This window comes from Glycine soja, chromosome 17, assembly GCF_004193775.1.
Source record: "Glycine soja cultivar W05 chromosome 17, ASM419377v2, whole genome shotgun sequence".
Classification (NCBI taxonomy): Eukaryota; Viridiplantae; Streptophyta; class Magnoliopsida; order Fabales; family Fabaceae; genus Glycine; species Glycine soja.
Window position 1 is genome coordinate 33,196,965 of NC_041018.1, and position 16,438 is coordinate 33,213,402.

At 33.9% G+C, this 16,438-nt stretch overlaps 1 pseudogene; it reads right to left on the reverse strand.

The window, feature by feature from the left end:
• Positions 1–558: 558 nt before the first annotated feature.
• LOC114391660 lies at positions 559–15,986 on the reverse strand (annotated as a pseudogene).
• Between the last annotated feature and the right edge of the window lie 452 nt (positions 15,987–16,438).

Consider the following 16,438-nt stretch of genomic DNA (forward strand, 5'->3'; position numbering starts at 1 on the left):
CAATTATATTACTATTTCAATTGATTAAAGTGTTCTTCCCAAAAACTAGAAAACTTTCAAGAACCATGTAATTGATTAGATTCTCAATGTAATCAATTAAAGTGTTCTTGATCACTTCTAAAACACTTTTTAAGAGAGAAGTAATGATGCAATCCTCCCGCAAGCTTCCATCGTGTAATCAATGATATCACCTGGTAATCAATTAAAGTAGAGACTCCTAAAACAATCAATCATTGTCTCAAAAAGAATTGTGTAATCGATTACAATGAGCCTGTAATCGATTAAACCAATACAATACACTTCTTTGCTAGCTTCAAACACTTGAGTAATCAATTACGATCAGCCTGTAATTGATTAAAACAAAGAGTTTGAACTACTAGAGAAATTTTCTAACTTCAAAAACTTTCTCCTAGCTCCTACATGATGATGCATGATGCACATATGAAATGATAGAAACTAAGATGCAACACACAATACAACAATTAATGCAAATGTTAGTCAAGAGAGTTGGGCATGTAAAAAACAAAGCTTTTTCAAACTCTACTTCAAGCTTCAAGGCTAAGTCTTCATGTTGCTCCCCTTATGTCTAACACCTGCCACTTTTGGCATACAAGTATTCTTAAGGCCACTCATGGCAGAATCCTTAGACTGCTCCTGAATCTAGGAACACCAAAGTATAGTTTTTTCACTAAGCCACTACTCCTAGCTTTCATAAACAAAAGTTCGATATAGAATTAAAGATTCTTTACAACACTCAGAGAGTGGATTTGCAATAAAGTTCTTATCTCTCACTGATACTTTGTATACTACAAAGGATGAAGTCTCTTAAGCTTAGTGTGTTTCTCAGAAATGCTTTTTGTTTCTCTCGTTTCTTGATTCACGACTCTTGTCTTTTTATATACATTCATTAATTTTCTTCTATCTTTGATGTTGTATTTATAGGTAGAAAGACACTTGTAATTGTGGAGAGTATCTTCGGAATTGAATGTTATGACCGTTGTGCATATTGATCTTGTTTCATGAATTAAGCGGATACTATGCGTTTTTGTCTAATAGGACCATGAGTTTCCATATATGTCATTCATAATTCAATATGATCGTTAAACATATAAAAGGAAATAAAAGATAGTTTCACAAATATGTTCCCTTTTAAATAGAATCCTATAAACTGGAATAAATAGATATTTCAAATAAAGTGTTTATTCCACTAGTTGTTTGGATGGACTGGATGAGTACTTCATGCTTCCAGTAGACTAGTTATCCAATAATGGATATGTCCCTCCCGATGTTGCTTCTAGTCATTAAACTTGTTGACTTACATGCAACAAGGTGGTTAACATAAATTTATATCTTTGTTTTCATCAAAACCGAAAAAGATGTCTAGGTCATCCAGTGTGGATCGTCTAGTGTCTAAAAATTATTCAAGAATTTATTGTGTTGGTTTAATTATTTTGTTAGAATCTTGTTAATTACAAAGCTTAGCTCTGGATATATGGTTGTGGTATTTAGTCGATGTTTGTACTAGGATCTTAGTTCTTGGTTCATGTTTGATGTGAGTTGAAACAACATGAGGAAGAGGAGAAAACGAAATAGATGGCTGATTTTTTATTTTCTCCTTTAAGTCATTATGGCAATTTTTTACCCAAAAAAAATGTAATTTAAAATTCAAAATGAATATTGGCATTTTTAAAACTGCCATAAATCATATTTCTAAAAAGCTAACGGCAATGACACTAGTTAACAGAGAAACCTAACGACAAGGATAAAAAGCAAATTTTTGTTTTATCAGGGATCTACAACAAATTATTTATAGGTTAAAATATGTTTTTCATTTAGATAAGTATTAAAATGTTTAGAATCTGCCCTTGCAAATTTTTTTGTTTTTTTTTTCGTCCATGCAAAATTTAAACTCGCTACTTTTTGGCCCAAACTTAGGTTTGGATAACTTGAACCTACATCAAAACCTACTAGTCAACATTCAATTTTTCAAATTTTCTACATCGGATCTATGTATAGCCGATGTTGAAAATGCTATTATACATCAATTATATTTATAATCGATGTAAAAATCCTCATTTTTTTCTCTATCACCATTACCACTCTTCATGCCATGAGAAGGGCAAGAGGAAACAATGGTTGCTTTCTAAACACAAAGAATATCAACAATAACAATTCTAATGCCACTTTAGACAAAGACAACAAAAGTCAATATTGGTACAACCACCTCAAAAAACTCACCTAACACTCAACATTTGTTCACCAACAATGAGAATCTTTTTCTTATCAGTCCAACAACAAGAATCTAGGCTCATCAAATGCGTCATAAGCCAGGATTTAAGACATACACAAATTGCAGAGTTTCAACATTGGTTACCACATTGGAAATGGTCTTACAACACTTTACCATTCAGAAGAACATAGAAGAAAGAAGGGTAATTGCTTTGTTAAAGAGAGGGACCTAAATGGGGCTTTCAAATAATAGTTCCCTACACCATACAAAATTGCAGCACGGGGCGCCATCGCCAATTTCAATGGTTTCATGGGCTATCTATGCCACTGTCGAAGACATAGAAAGAGAAGCAGCTGCAACAATGCCAAGGTGAGAACATACCCTTCATTAGGTTCAAATGTGTCAACAGAGATGACACCGGTAAGAGAGAGGTGCACTCCTTCAATGATGATCCACAGAGAGGTGTTTGTGATGACCAAGGTTGAGTTTTGTGGAGATGGATCGTAGGGAGGGAGGGGAAGGGGATTTGAGGCTGAAACTAAATCTACTGGTCCATGGATTCAAGAGAGAGATAAAGTTAGAGTTTTATGTGTTAGCATTCAATTGGCTAATGGATTGATTATGTGCATTGTCATTAGATATATAGGTTCGAATGTATCCAAACTTACACACGAATAGAAAATAATAGATTTATAATTTGCAAGGACGAAAAATAGGAAATTTTTCTTGTAGGGACAAATTCCAAACATTTGGATATTTATGAGGATGGAAAACATATTTTAGCATTTCTTTTATTAGGGACCGAAAATAAAATTAACTAATTTATTAGGGATCTAAAACATATTTAGGCCACAAAAATAATATCATATTTTGTTTATTTATATTATTTATGTAGTTAGATTTTATCATTTTTTTATGTTGTTATGAGTATATATTAATATTCAATAATTACAACCCTTCTTACTCGTGTTCATTTTAAATTACTAAGTCTTGTGTGTCCCTCATGTTTTTTGAGCTCACCATCTCCATGAAGCTAAATTGAGCTTCATTGTTGGTCAAATGAAATCAATTGTTAAACTCTTGGACTATGACCTTTGAACTAAACGTTCAAATTAGATTGAGTTAAATTCTAGAAAAAGGGATTTTTAAAAAATTTCTATGTTTAATTCCTATTATTATATTAAATATTTTTTAGATTTGTTTTTACTTTTCAATCAAATCTTTTTTTAAATTTCTATACGAATCATGTTTGCATTTATTGCATATAAAAACATAAAGCTTTTTCAAATAGATGTTAAAAGTTCTTTTCTAAATGAATTTATTGAAGAGGAAGTGTATGTCAAATAACCTCATGGTTTTGAGGATCATACTCTTCCAGACCATGTTTTCAATCTTAAAAATGCTTTGTATGGTCTGAAACCGGCACCACACAATTGGTATGGCACACCGAGCTCTTTCCTTTTTGAAAAATGGTTTAATGAGAGGCAAAGTAGACACAACTCTTTTCAGAAGAGAAGTTGGCAAGGATTTCATTATTGTTCAAATATATGCAGATGATATTATTTTTGGAGCTACTAATGAATCTATGTGCAATGATTTCTCTGATATGATGGAGAGTGAGTTTGAAATGAGTATGATAAGAGAACTTAAGTTCTTTCTAGGGTTTCAGATCAAGCAAGATAACAAAGGTATGTACATTCATCAATAGAAATACACTAGGTATTCATACAAAGGACATAAGGGACTTTATTATCTCCAAAGAGCTAAGTACGGAAGAGGCCAAAAAGAGGATTCAATCTTGGAGCACCAATGAATAATTGCTTGTTGGAAAAGTCTATGAATACATTAGAGGTGTCAAGCCTACTGTTAGTTGGTGTTCTGTTATATGGAACCCAGCAATCCCCTCTATGATGTCTTTCATTCTGTGGCTTGCTAAAAGGAACCGGCTGCTTACTCTTGACAAAGTTGCTTTTTTGAACAAGGGTTCCCTCTGCCCATTATGTTCAAATGAGGCTGAGTCAAATGCTCATTTGTTCTTTTCTTGCAGGAAATCTCTCCAAGTTTGGGCTCACATTCGTGATTTGGCTCCTTTCCACAAGCGTTTCACTTCTTTACAACGCATTACTGACTCTTTAATTAGGGGCAGATCCACATCAGGTGTTCAAGGAAAATTACGTTGTCTGGCTATAGCAATTACAGTCTACTGCATCTGGCTGTCTAGGAACAAGCTGATTTTTGAAGATTATCAATTTTCTGTAATAGAGGTTATTAGCAAGATTAAGTTTCTTATGTATAGACAAGCGCACCTGTTGCATTTGTTTTAGCATCTTGATATAGGCCTTCTTGTATTAAGGAGGCTTTTGATTTTCTCTAGCTGCAGAGTATGTCCTATTTATTGTTGTATCATTTTGGGTTTAATATAATTTACATTTTTCCCAAAAAAAGGACATAAGTTTCTGCAGCCTGGATGGTTGGATCAACAAATCAGTTTACACATGCAATGACATGGAAAGTAAGGAAGGATTGAATCTTGGAGTTTCTGATAGAAGTCAGTGGACTCTTTTTAAGGAGATGCATGATGAATGTTACAACTGGAACATGTGTGCTGCTTCATTTAAAAGCATAGCTATTCTTGGTGTTCATTTGATATAAGAAAATGTTGATAATGGATGTGAGGTAACTTTTGAGCAGTCAATACTTCCAACAGGTTGAAAAGGATGTTGAGATGGCTGTGGATCTATCATGTTTTGTATGACATGGATAATGTGAGGACAAGTGGTGGATTTCAAATGTTCAAAATTCTGTAAAGAATAACATTGACTTGAGTTGGATCTTAGGAGAGATGTTTGTGAACAGAATAGATATGATAAGACTGCATGTGTTTAGAAGCGTGGTCTATTTACTCCTAATGAGATGAGTAATGTTGGAAGCTAAGAAGGTAGAGGAAGGGAATGACCTTAATACAACACTTTCAGGTAATGTTCAAAATACTTTTATTAGCTTTGTTATACCTATAATATTAAATCTATCTATCATAGGGACCTTTTAATTTCAAATCAAAAGCAGAGTTTTGTTAGGCATTGAATAATAATAGTGATGCATGTTATTTCTATTACTTAGTGTATGATATTAATTTATACAATCCATCTATCAATGTTGTCCAATCTTAATAAATTGAGATATGATTATTTATGCTTCTATACTTGAAATTAATTTAATCTTCGAGTCCTGATTTCAGCAACCTTTATGGGAAAAGTTTGGAGAAGTGGGCATGGTTTTGGTTTGGGTTCAAGCTAGTCTTACTAGAGTGTTTCTTCTACATCACCAACTTCACCTCACATCCCTTCAATTCTTGAATCTTTTCTTTAGATGGCCTTGGCATATTATTGCTACTAACACCTTTCATGGACGCGCCTTCTCTTTTTTTGGCTTTGTTTCTAAGGCTCTTCAAAGTCTCACATCCTTTTTGAGGAATAAAAATAATTGAGGATTCTCTTGTTTTTCTTTTGCAAGCCACACAAGGAAACCCTTCCTCAAAATGATATCAATTGCATCTCTATTCGTAAGTTCTTTTTCTCAATGAAGAAGATGTAATTGATATCTTTTTGAGGAAGATCGAGTTTCCTTAGTGGCTTGCAAAAGAATACAAACAAGTGAATCCTCAATTGTTTTCATTCATTGAGGAGGATGACACTAAGAGCTTGGAAAGTGTAAGAAAGAAAACCAAAAAATGAGAAGAAGACACACACATATCCATTAAAGGTGCTAGTAGCAGCAATATGCCAAGGCCATTTAAAGAAAATATTGAAGAATTGAATGGATGTGAGGTGAAGTTGGTGATGCAGAAGAACTCTCTGAGTCAGACTTAAACCCTATCGTCATCACCTCAAATTAAATCACACTCATAATTTTTTTAAAAATGAGTTTATCTTGAAACAAAAATAAGATAGAAAAGACAGGTTTTTAATTTTTTTGGAACTAAAACTAAAAATTAGTTGTTGTTTTCAAACTTTTTTAAACTTACAACTAAAAATCACCCCAAACAAGTCCTAAAGGAGTGTCAGTTTAATGTTTTCAAATATTAATGAGTGTTAGTGTAACATATAAGATGATGTTAGAGTAACATTTTCAAACATAAGATGGGTAGTAGAGTAGAAAGAAAATTAGAGTTATGTGTAATTTTAAAAGATAGCTCATGGGAGTGAGTGCAATTTGTTTTTTATTGTATTAGTATCATTTCTCTTGTCAAAACATTGAAAGGTCTTGAAAATAAATGCTGTTCTTTTTCTATCACGTGTGTATGCCATTTCCAAAGGAATGTAAGTATGAAAAACTATAGAAAAAATAATTGAGGAAAAATATTGTTAATTCAATTAACATTGGCATAATTGATTTTATAAAATTGATATAAATTATAATTGATTCAACAATAGCCCATGCCTGCTTTCTGTTTGAACCCTGGGCATCTTAAATCACTGAACAAGAGATTAGAACGTTCATATCAAAATAAGGTTTTCACTTTCAGTGTCGGTTTGAATAGCATACCACGTGATGCTGGCAGCTTCAAACATCATTCAACAAGTATCAGAGGGAGATATAGTAATAAAAATCATATCTCTAAATCTTTATCTCACAAGAACAAGTCCAAATATAAATTGGAGCCTGTAGCGTAGGCTGAGCATCTGCACGATGTGGCTAAGTTCAAGAAAGATAAGAGATTGCTATACATAGCAGATGTAGTAATGTTTTTAAATAACAATAATACATGACTTATTGGCATAAACATATGAGTAACGAAAATATATTATATTTTTTATGATTTTAAAAAATAAAATAACAAAAAATGTAGGAGCAAGAGGAAAAGGAGGAAGTTGAGTTAATTCGAGTTTAGTTGGGTTTCTCATATTTTAAGGTTTTGAATCTAATTAATACCTGTTTAAACAATGGTCAAGTTAAACTCTTTTCTATTTACTTTAACTCGAAAATCAAACAAATTTGTATTCTACCTTTGAATTGGATCCAGTTTATCCACCTCGCAGATTGAATTGGATTTATAATAGCCCCTAAACCCTATTTCCTAAATACAACAAATTAGTTATGCTTGAAGAACAATGAAACTCAGTACCTGAGGAGTGAGATGTCTCATGCTAACAGCATACCGTTAAGAAAAATGGGATGAAGAACATATTTCATCAGACTTTCAGAGAATTAAGCTATATATAAGAAGTAGAAACAAGAAGAGTTTAGAGAAAAGTGTTACGAGAGAAAAGCACATACAGAAGTGTTGTAGTGTGGTAGAAGCAGAGCACAATGAATATAAAGAAAATGAAAAGGAGAAAAGAAGGAATAATACTATATTTTTATTTGAAAATATATACTATATTGAAAAATTCTATTTCCTTTGCAAAAGTTGAGATAAAATCATAAAACCAAAAAGACGCGTGTCAACGTCTCTTTTCCTGCTTCAAAAAAAAAAAGTCTCTTTCCTTAAATTATTAATATTTTTTTGGAAATAACAAATACGTGATTGAAAAGATTTGATTGAAAAGTAGAAATTAAAATAAAATACTTAAATATGCTTTAGGTATGAATTTTAATTTTTTTATTTATGATTTATATTACATTCCATCTTATTAAGTCTTGTACCATTTTAAGCCACAAAAGGTTCTGACGAGAATAGTTCGGCGAGGTGTTGCAGTACAACCAAGGTCCAAAAACAATGATGAAGAAAATAATAGGAATAAAGGGAAAGAAAGGATAATTTTAATTTTAAAAAATAATACATGTACTAGAAATCTTCTATATCCTTGTAAAGGTTAAGATATAAACAAAAGATATGTGCAAATATGAATTTTCTTAACATATTAAAAAGTTTTAAAAATGAGAAAAATGTATTGTGGGAAAAATTTTAATGAAAAAAATGTTATGGGATTCAAATACTTAAATATGTTTAGGTATGTATTTTAATTTTTAATTATTTGTTTTGATTTATATTTTAATTCTTTATAAATTTAAATCAATAAAAAATATTGAATTTGGAGAGAAACTTTTGCTGGTACATCCAGCATAACGAAATGTCAATTTTGCTCTTTTGTAAGTCCAATACAGATAGCAATCCGTAAGAGGCCCATAGAATTTTTTTATTTTTTTTTCAAAAATATAATTTTGGAATTGAACCTGTGTCTTTCAGATTATTAGTACAATGCTCTAATCAACTTAACTAATAAACCAATTATGATATAAAATAATTAATGTCGTTATATATAATACTAAAATTTCTAATATATATTTAATGCACATGTAAATTTACAATAAAAATTTTGTGATAATTAATTTATATTTAATAATAATTTTTTTACATATATAAATTGTAAATAAAAATCATAGGTTTAATAAAAATTTACATATGTAAAAAAATACCAAATTTATTTAATTATCAATTGTTCTAATAAACATCTAAATATATCATTCAATTAAATATCAACTTTATTTAACTATTAATTACTGTAATAAATATCTAAATACAACATCCAATTAAATATCAAATTTGTTTAATTATCAAATTTTGTAAATAAAAAAATTATAATTTTAAAAAAAATTCAAATTTGAATTTTTTTAATACGCATTTTTTTCTTCTCCGGTGACGAAAAACCACCGAATTTCATCGTATATCTGGAAATAACGCACGTGCACCACCGACGACAACAAACACTCACAAAAGGATGCTAATGGAAGCAAGTTACAATAAGAGAGTGCTATTTTATGAAAAAAAAAAGGCACTGCAGAAATGAAAAAACTAATATGCTATTTGTAACCAAAATGGGTATTTTTGGTATTTTGGAAAATTGCTGGGTGTACCAGCAAAAATGCTGGGTGCCCCAAGCAGTTCCCTATAAGTACGTGTGTGGCCAGTACCATACACAACATTGTAAAGGCCCAAACCATTTATCCATTTGCTGGTCCATATTTTTGTCGAGTTCCTACTAGGAACCACCCCCTAACTTTCCTACACTTGTCCCCCAAACTATGTGTTCCTATCGAATAGTAGTTGAACACTATCATATCTTGATGGGGTCCTTGCTTCTATTTCTCTTGTGTAGGGGGTGAGATAACTACTACAATAAAGCGTTTTAAAGTCATTTATTGGACGCATTCTATAACGGTTTTGAACTGTCTTTGAAGTTGCCGTCGTGAAAAGTCAATATTTTCTAATGAATTAAGTTCCCCGACAACGGTGCCATAAATACTTTGTTCACTTTCCCATATGGTTCCTTTTTCTCCAATTTTTAACAAATATATTCAAGGGAAATGAAATACCAAAAAGCGCACCGGGTCATCAAGTATTTAAAATTAAAACGGAGTGATCTGAGTGTAGAAGCAAAGCTTCATGGTGAATCAAAGATGTTTTGAGGATAACAATGATGATAACAAAAGATGATGACAAAGGTGATGACAAAAAGCTCAAAGATCAATCAATGAACAACTCAAGTGAATCAAGAACAAGTCAAGAGTTCAAGATAAGAATCAAGAAGAATTCAAGACTCAAGAAGAAAGTCTAGAGTCAGGAATCAGGATTCAAGGTTCAAGATCTCAAGAATCAAGATCAAGATTCAAGAGTGTTCAAAGGACTAACCGCCTGAGAATTCTTTTGATTCTTCCCATTCCCTAATACAAGAGTGTTCAAAGGACTAACCGCCTGAGAATTCTTTTGTATCCCCATTCACAAAATATCAAAGGTTTAACAGCCTGAGATCTTTGTCTCAACACATTGGAGGGTACATCCTTTGTGGTACAAGTAGAGGGTACATCTACTTGGGTTTGACTGAGAACAAGAGAGGGTACATCTCTTGTGGATTAGTTCTAGTGGAGGGTACATCCACTTGGTTCAAAGAGAACAAGGGAGGGTACATCCCTTGTGGATCTTTGCTTGTAAAAGGATTTTTACAAGGTTGAAAGAAATCTCAAGGACCGCAGGTCGCTTGGGGACTGGATGTAGGCACGGGTTATTGCCGAACCAGTATAAAAACTCTTGTGTGTTTGTTTCCTTCTTCCCTACTCTTTTACTTTCTACTGTGCATTTAATTTCCGCTTTTACTTTCTGTTAAGTTTCTCTTCTACTCCTCATTCTCTTAACAATTTAGTAAAAGCCTTAGAAGAGTAATTTTTTAATTAGTAAAGGTTTAGGAATAATTAATTCAACCCCCCCTTCTTAATTATTCTAAGGCCACTCGATCCAACACTGAGTATCGAACTCAGGGGACTTGCTTATTAGACAGAGTTTTATTCAGAAGTAAGACATTGTTGGAACAAACATTGATAATTGATGGTTAAAAATAGAAATAAACTAATTCTATGGTAAAAACAGTAAATGCAAGTAAGTAAAAGTTGACAACAAAAGGTAAAAAGCGTTGGGTCTTTCTAACAAACAAGTTGATGCATATGAGGATATTTCTCTAACTAATCATGTTCTTGTGTTCTACGCTGTAGCCTAAAGTACTAAACCTCGATCCCTCGTAAGTTTAGACTAATTTAACCTAAGCTTCATCCGCAGATCCCTCTTGTAAGACTAGGCTTAACTTAAATAGCATTATCATCACAGCATATTCAGAAAACCAAAACCCCACAATCCATCCCTTGTAATGTAGTTATTTAGTCCTGCTTCTATCAAGTTCTAAGGTAACAGTACATTTCCCAATGCTAAAGTCACCTAACAGTACACACAAATGGGTGATCAGGCCAAGAGCATGCAGTAATTAAGCATTGAACACACAAAACACAATTAATTAGATATTAAAGATAATTTCATCAACTATTCCTTAGAAATCCCCAACTAGGGTGTTTAGCCAGCCATACACAGAAACCCTAACACAAATGATATAGAGAGTACAGAATAATTGTTGCTTACACAAGAAGGGGGATCCCTCCTCCTCTTCTTGGCACCTCACAATCACTCTAACACTCATTAATTTCTCTAAAGCTTATTTTCTTTACTAGTCACACCTAGCTTATCTTGTTATTGCATAATACTTTCTTCTTGCTTATCACACTTATCTTGAGTTCTTTTGGAACCATAGCTTTTACCTTTTTTTAAAACCCCCCAACAAGAAAGAACCACAACTTAGGAACCAACATGAGTCATCATTCATCTAGTGTTAATTGCGAGGGTACTAGTCATAAGGACCCTCTATCTAGAATCTTAGATGAGTTGAGTTCCCTCAAGTTATGGAAAGAAAAACTAGAAAGAAAACAAAAAGGAAAAGAGAAGGTAAAAATAAATCAAGATGACAGGGAACAAATAAGGGAAGAAGAAAGAAGGAAAATACTAAAAGAATTAAGAAAAGAAAAACATGTCTCCTATAGTAGTCATAACTCTTGCAAGAGCGTAAGTGAAGAACTTCGTGACTATTATGAAGGAAGACATAGGTCACATCTTAGACCTCATTCCCATAGGAGAGAAAAGGAAAGAAAGTCTCAAGAGGCTAACATTAACCTCCCATACTTCCATGGGAAGGACAATGTAGAGGCTTACTTAGATTGGAAAATAAGCGTAGAGCAACAACTTAAAAGGAAGTCTACTTCAAAATCTTATGGCTCTCACTCTTATCCAAAGAAAGACCAAGGTCAAGGCATCTTAGGGGTGACACCTTCTAAGCCCAAAGATGATAATGGAAAGACAATAGAAAAGCAACCCCTTAAAGCTAGTATGCAAGAGAAGACTAGCTCTATAATGTGCTTTAAATGTCTTGCAAGAGGACACATTACTTCTCAATGCCCCACCAAGAAAACCATGATTATAAGGGGCCAAGACATTTATAGTAGCCAAGATGAGGCTACTACTTCACCTTCCTCTAGTGAAAGTGAAGAAGCAAAAGGGGAATAATCTAGTGAAGAAATCTACCCCCAAGAAGAAGGACAACCTTTAATGGTTAAGGAGGAGTGTAAGGAGGTAAGTGTCTCCTTCAAGAGATTAGCTAAGAAGGAAATTCATTTTGAAATTAAGACAAATATTAAATAAACTTCTCTCTTAGACAACCTCCACATCTTCTCCTTTGTAAAAAGACACTTGTTAGCACTGCCACACCTCTTGGGCTTGATATTATTCCTCAAGTAAAGGAGTTGTTGGATGAGGGTTTGGTTTGTAAGAGCTTAAATCCTTGTGCTTTGTTGGTGCCCAAAATAAGTATTATTAGGCATCAAATCCCTAAAATAGGTGATATGATGAATGTGTTGAGTGGTGCAACCCTCTTTTGTAAAATCACTTATGCACCCAACATCTTCAAGATTCATGTAGATAGGGACTCATTAGGTAGGTTTGTTCTTATTTTTAGTTTCAATACAAACTTAGGTGCTCATATGGGACACCTTAGGTTTGACATACTTTTTGGTAGGAATAATCAACATGAAAATACAGAAAAAGGTATGTTTTATTGCATTACTTTCTTTAATTTTTTAAATAGTAATCAAGGGGTTCCCACGAACACTAAGAGAATAAAGTTCATTCCTGAGTGGCCCACTCCACCAAGTATAAGGAAAATTTGGGGCTTCCATGAGTTAATAAACTTTTACAAAAGGTTTATCCCATATATTTTTTATACTTGTAGCACCACTCATTGAGTTGGTAAGGAATCATGTTCCCTCATAGGAAGATGCCCAGGAAATGGGTTTTCAGACCTTACCGTACTCCAACATACCAAACACCACTAATATATATGTTTTTATTCTTTTTGCAGGTGTTGAGGAAAGAACCCCAGAGTTTCAAGAACCTCTGGATTTGAGGTCAAATCCTTTTCAAGGGGGAGGGAATGATGCAATCCTACCCCAAAAGGGCATTGGATAGAAGACTCCAAGAAGATTGGTCCAGAGATGCAAGAGAAGGCCCTAGGGTTCTCATGAGCCTTAGGGTAGATTTCGAGACCATGGGCTAAGTATGAGCCAACTTATCTTTGTACATATTAGATTAAGTTTCCATTATTTTTGGGCCTTGTATTTAGGGCTCCACAATGTAGGTAGGGTACCCTAGAAATGTAGGATTTTTTAGCTCTTGTATTTTAGGGCACCTAGACTATAGTTTTTGTATTAGGGGTAGTTTTGTAATTTCACATGCATTAACTGATTATTTAATGTGTGTGTTGGGAAATAAAGTTAATTGAATTGGGAGAAGTCCAATACAATTAAATTTTAGAGGGGGAGGTGAGCATTTACTTGCTACACCCCATTGTCACATCATATAGTCACACTTTGTGCATGTCCTTCATGCTTTACATGCCTCATGACACCTAAGAACACTTAGTGGAGAATCTTGGACTTGATCTTGGATTAGTGTGCTGAACCATAGCTAAAATTCACTAATCATAATTAGTAAAATTTTGGTTCCATAAATTCAATTTCAAATTCAAGTTAAATTTGAATAGAAATTCAAATTTCCCTCTAATTTTGTGTGACACTTAGGCTATAAATAGAGGCCATGTGTGTGCATTTTTTCAACTTTGATCATTTGAGAATTACACTTCAAATTTCAGACCTCTTTTGAGGCACAAAATTTCGTGCTCCTTCTCTCCCTCTATCTCCACTCATCTTCTCCTACCTTCAAGCTCTTATCCATGGCTTCCTATGGTGGTGAACTTCTTCTTAACTCATCTTCTCCTTGAAGTGGTGTCTCCAATCATCTTTCTTCCTTCTCCATTTCGCTGACATTCATCTTCAAGGAGCAAAGGACTCCATTGATGAAGAAGATCCAAGGCCTACAAGCTCCACATGGAGCTACATCAAATTATAATTAGATAAATCAGAAATCACATAAACTCAAGATTCAAGGGGAAATATGTTGTGTTTTATAATTGTAACTAATAATTAATACTACACAAATAGAAGATGGCCTTCCTCACCCTTTTAGATAGATTATGCACTTCAGCTGCACGACTTCTCTTGGAACCTACACCTCCTCGCCCGCCAGTTGTCTTTTTAGAACCAGCCGGTTCTTCCTCAACATCCTTCATGTAAAATGTTTTCTTGGTTAATGGAGGGAAACTATAAAATAAGTAAGAAAATGATTAAACAGATTAAACCCTATAAATCTAAGACATACTTCACTATGGTACTCATAGTCGTCAGTGTCTTTTCTTTTTTGCTTCAAAATTTGATTTTGGCTCTTTTGAACCTTGGTCTGTACCATTGCCAGAGCAAACAGAGGAAGAGGCTACTACTGGCTCCTTACTTTTTTCAGCAGCTGTTTGTCCTTTAGTGCCACTGTCACCAAGAACTTGATTGGGAAATAGATCAATCTTAGTGGAACTCTCTTTACCAGCAGGCTCTGACTGCTTAGAAGGCACAACATTCTATTCAACAGATTTTGGCTGCAAAGTGTTCACATCAACCTTGGATTGCTCCACAACCTGCTGGCATTGCATGGTCGGTTCCTTCAAACATTCACCACTTGAATCAATATGAATTGATTCAGGAGGAATTCTGCTAGTTGCAACAACACCTTTATTCTTCATTTCCATACTGTCTGATCTTGATGAAGACAAACTAGACTTCAGGCCAATGCTTTGAAGATTAGCTCTTACCATAGCAGCAGGCCTTGCAAAATGGGAGAAATTCATTATGGTGGAACTGGAACCATTGCTATTCATAGGTGGATCACACTTCTGCACCTTTGCGTTAGAAAAATCACTTGAGGAAGATAGAATATAAGTAATTTCGCCATAAGACACATCCTGGTTTGCATTACTCATATTGTTATTTTTAGTTACATCTAATGCTCTGGATCTAGAAGAAACAAAAATGTTTGACACTAATGCAATGATGGAGGGAATAACTGACTGGTGCTACTAGCTTTAGGTCTGGGAGTCTCAACCTGTCCAGCTGAAGAACCCTTGAAAACATTCCATTGTTCTTCATAAGTTTTCTGAGAATCCCTAAATGCCATATTGCCATTACTTTTTTATCCAATAGAGTAAAACTGTTTGAGGTAGGGAGGAAATCAGAACCATACTAATGTTGCAAATAACCATCTATATATTGATGGATAATCCAACCAAGGTAACACATCTTCATCTTGACAGAAATCCACTTCATTGGATGGCATCGACATTGGAATTTCATTTAATCCAGAGTCTAAATCCCCAAATTTCCCCAACCTTGTGTAGGTACCATATCCTACATCTTTATCCCTAGCCTTAGGACTGTGAGATGGTAATCAGTGAGATGGCAAACTCTTGCAAGAGGGGCTCCTTCTAACTCTACTGGACTGACCCTGGCTCGAAATCTGATCGTTCTCCCAAACCAGCTCAAAAAAATCATTCTTTGTCCTGCACATCAAATTTCAAACCCAAAAAAGCATTAAGAAATAAATAAACAAAAGAATACAATTCAAAATTCAAACACATATATGAAAAAGCTTACAACAGGTTATGCTAATGAACTTACGAGGAACATTGATCAGGAGCACGTGTGCTGGTAGTTTCTTTACCAAGCTTCTCTCTGGCCAACCGATATAACTCATATAAAGGCATGGTGATGAATCAATTGACCCACGGAACTGAAGTACCAAAAACTCAAAAAGGCCTCAAATCAAACCAAGGTACTTAGCCCCCTAATGTTGCTTCCTACATACTCTACTATATTAACTGGGAAACCTTTGGAATCCAAATGAAGTAGAAAGACATAGAAGAAAACCTGACATAAGTCATAGTACTCATCATACAACGGTATGATTATAAAAGGAAAAGAAAACAAGCTTATATTAACATTACATCACAACAATAATTTACAAAATAAAAATAAAAAAAAAATCTTTATATTTAATATCACAAGTCTTCGATCTTATTTTTATTCTTTTCTTTCTTTCTATTTTGTTTTTCCCGAATTAGCATCATTCAGGTTGGCACATGCAACACAACCACCCCAGTTGAGTTCCATTGACAATAGTGACACCAATTCTCGGCTAAGATCATGGGAAACCCATGTAACTCCAATAATTTCAGGCTGAAACCCAGTGATCTCTTCTCAAATGGGTACCCAAAAAGATACGAAATTTTTAGAAACCCTTGGCTCCTCGACAATTGTGACCAACGAGGTTTTCCTAATCCAAATGCAGCAAGACTGCTATTTGAGTGAGGGTAATCATTTCCCAGTTCACAGAAACCATTGGGAAGTTATCAAAAAGCAATCATTTAAGAGAGCATGTCTAAGCTCAGAGAAAGAGAA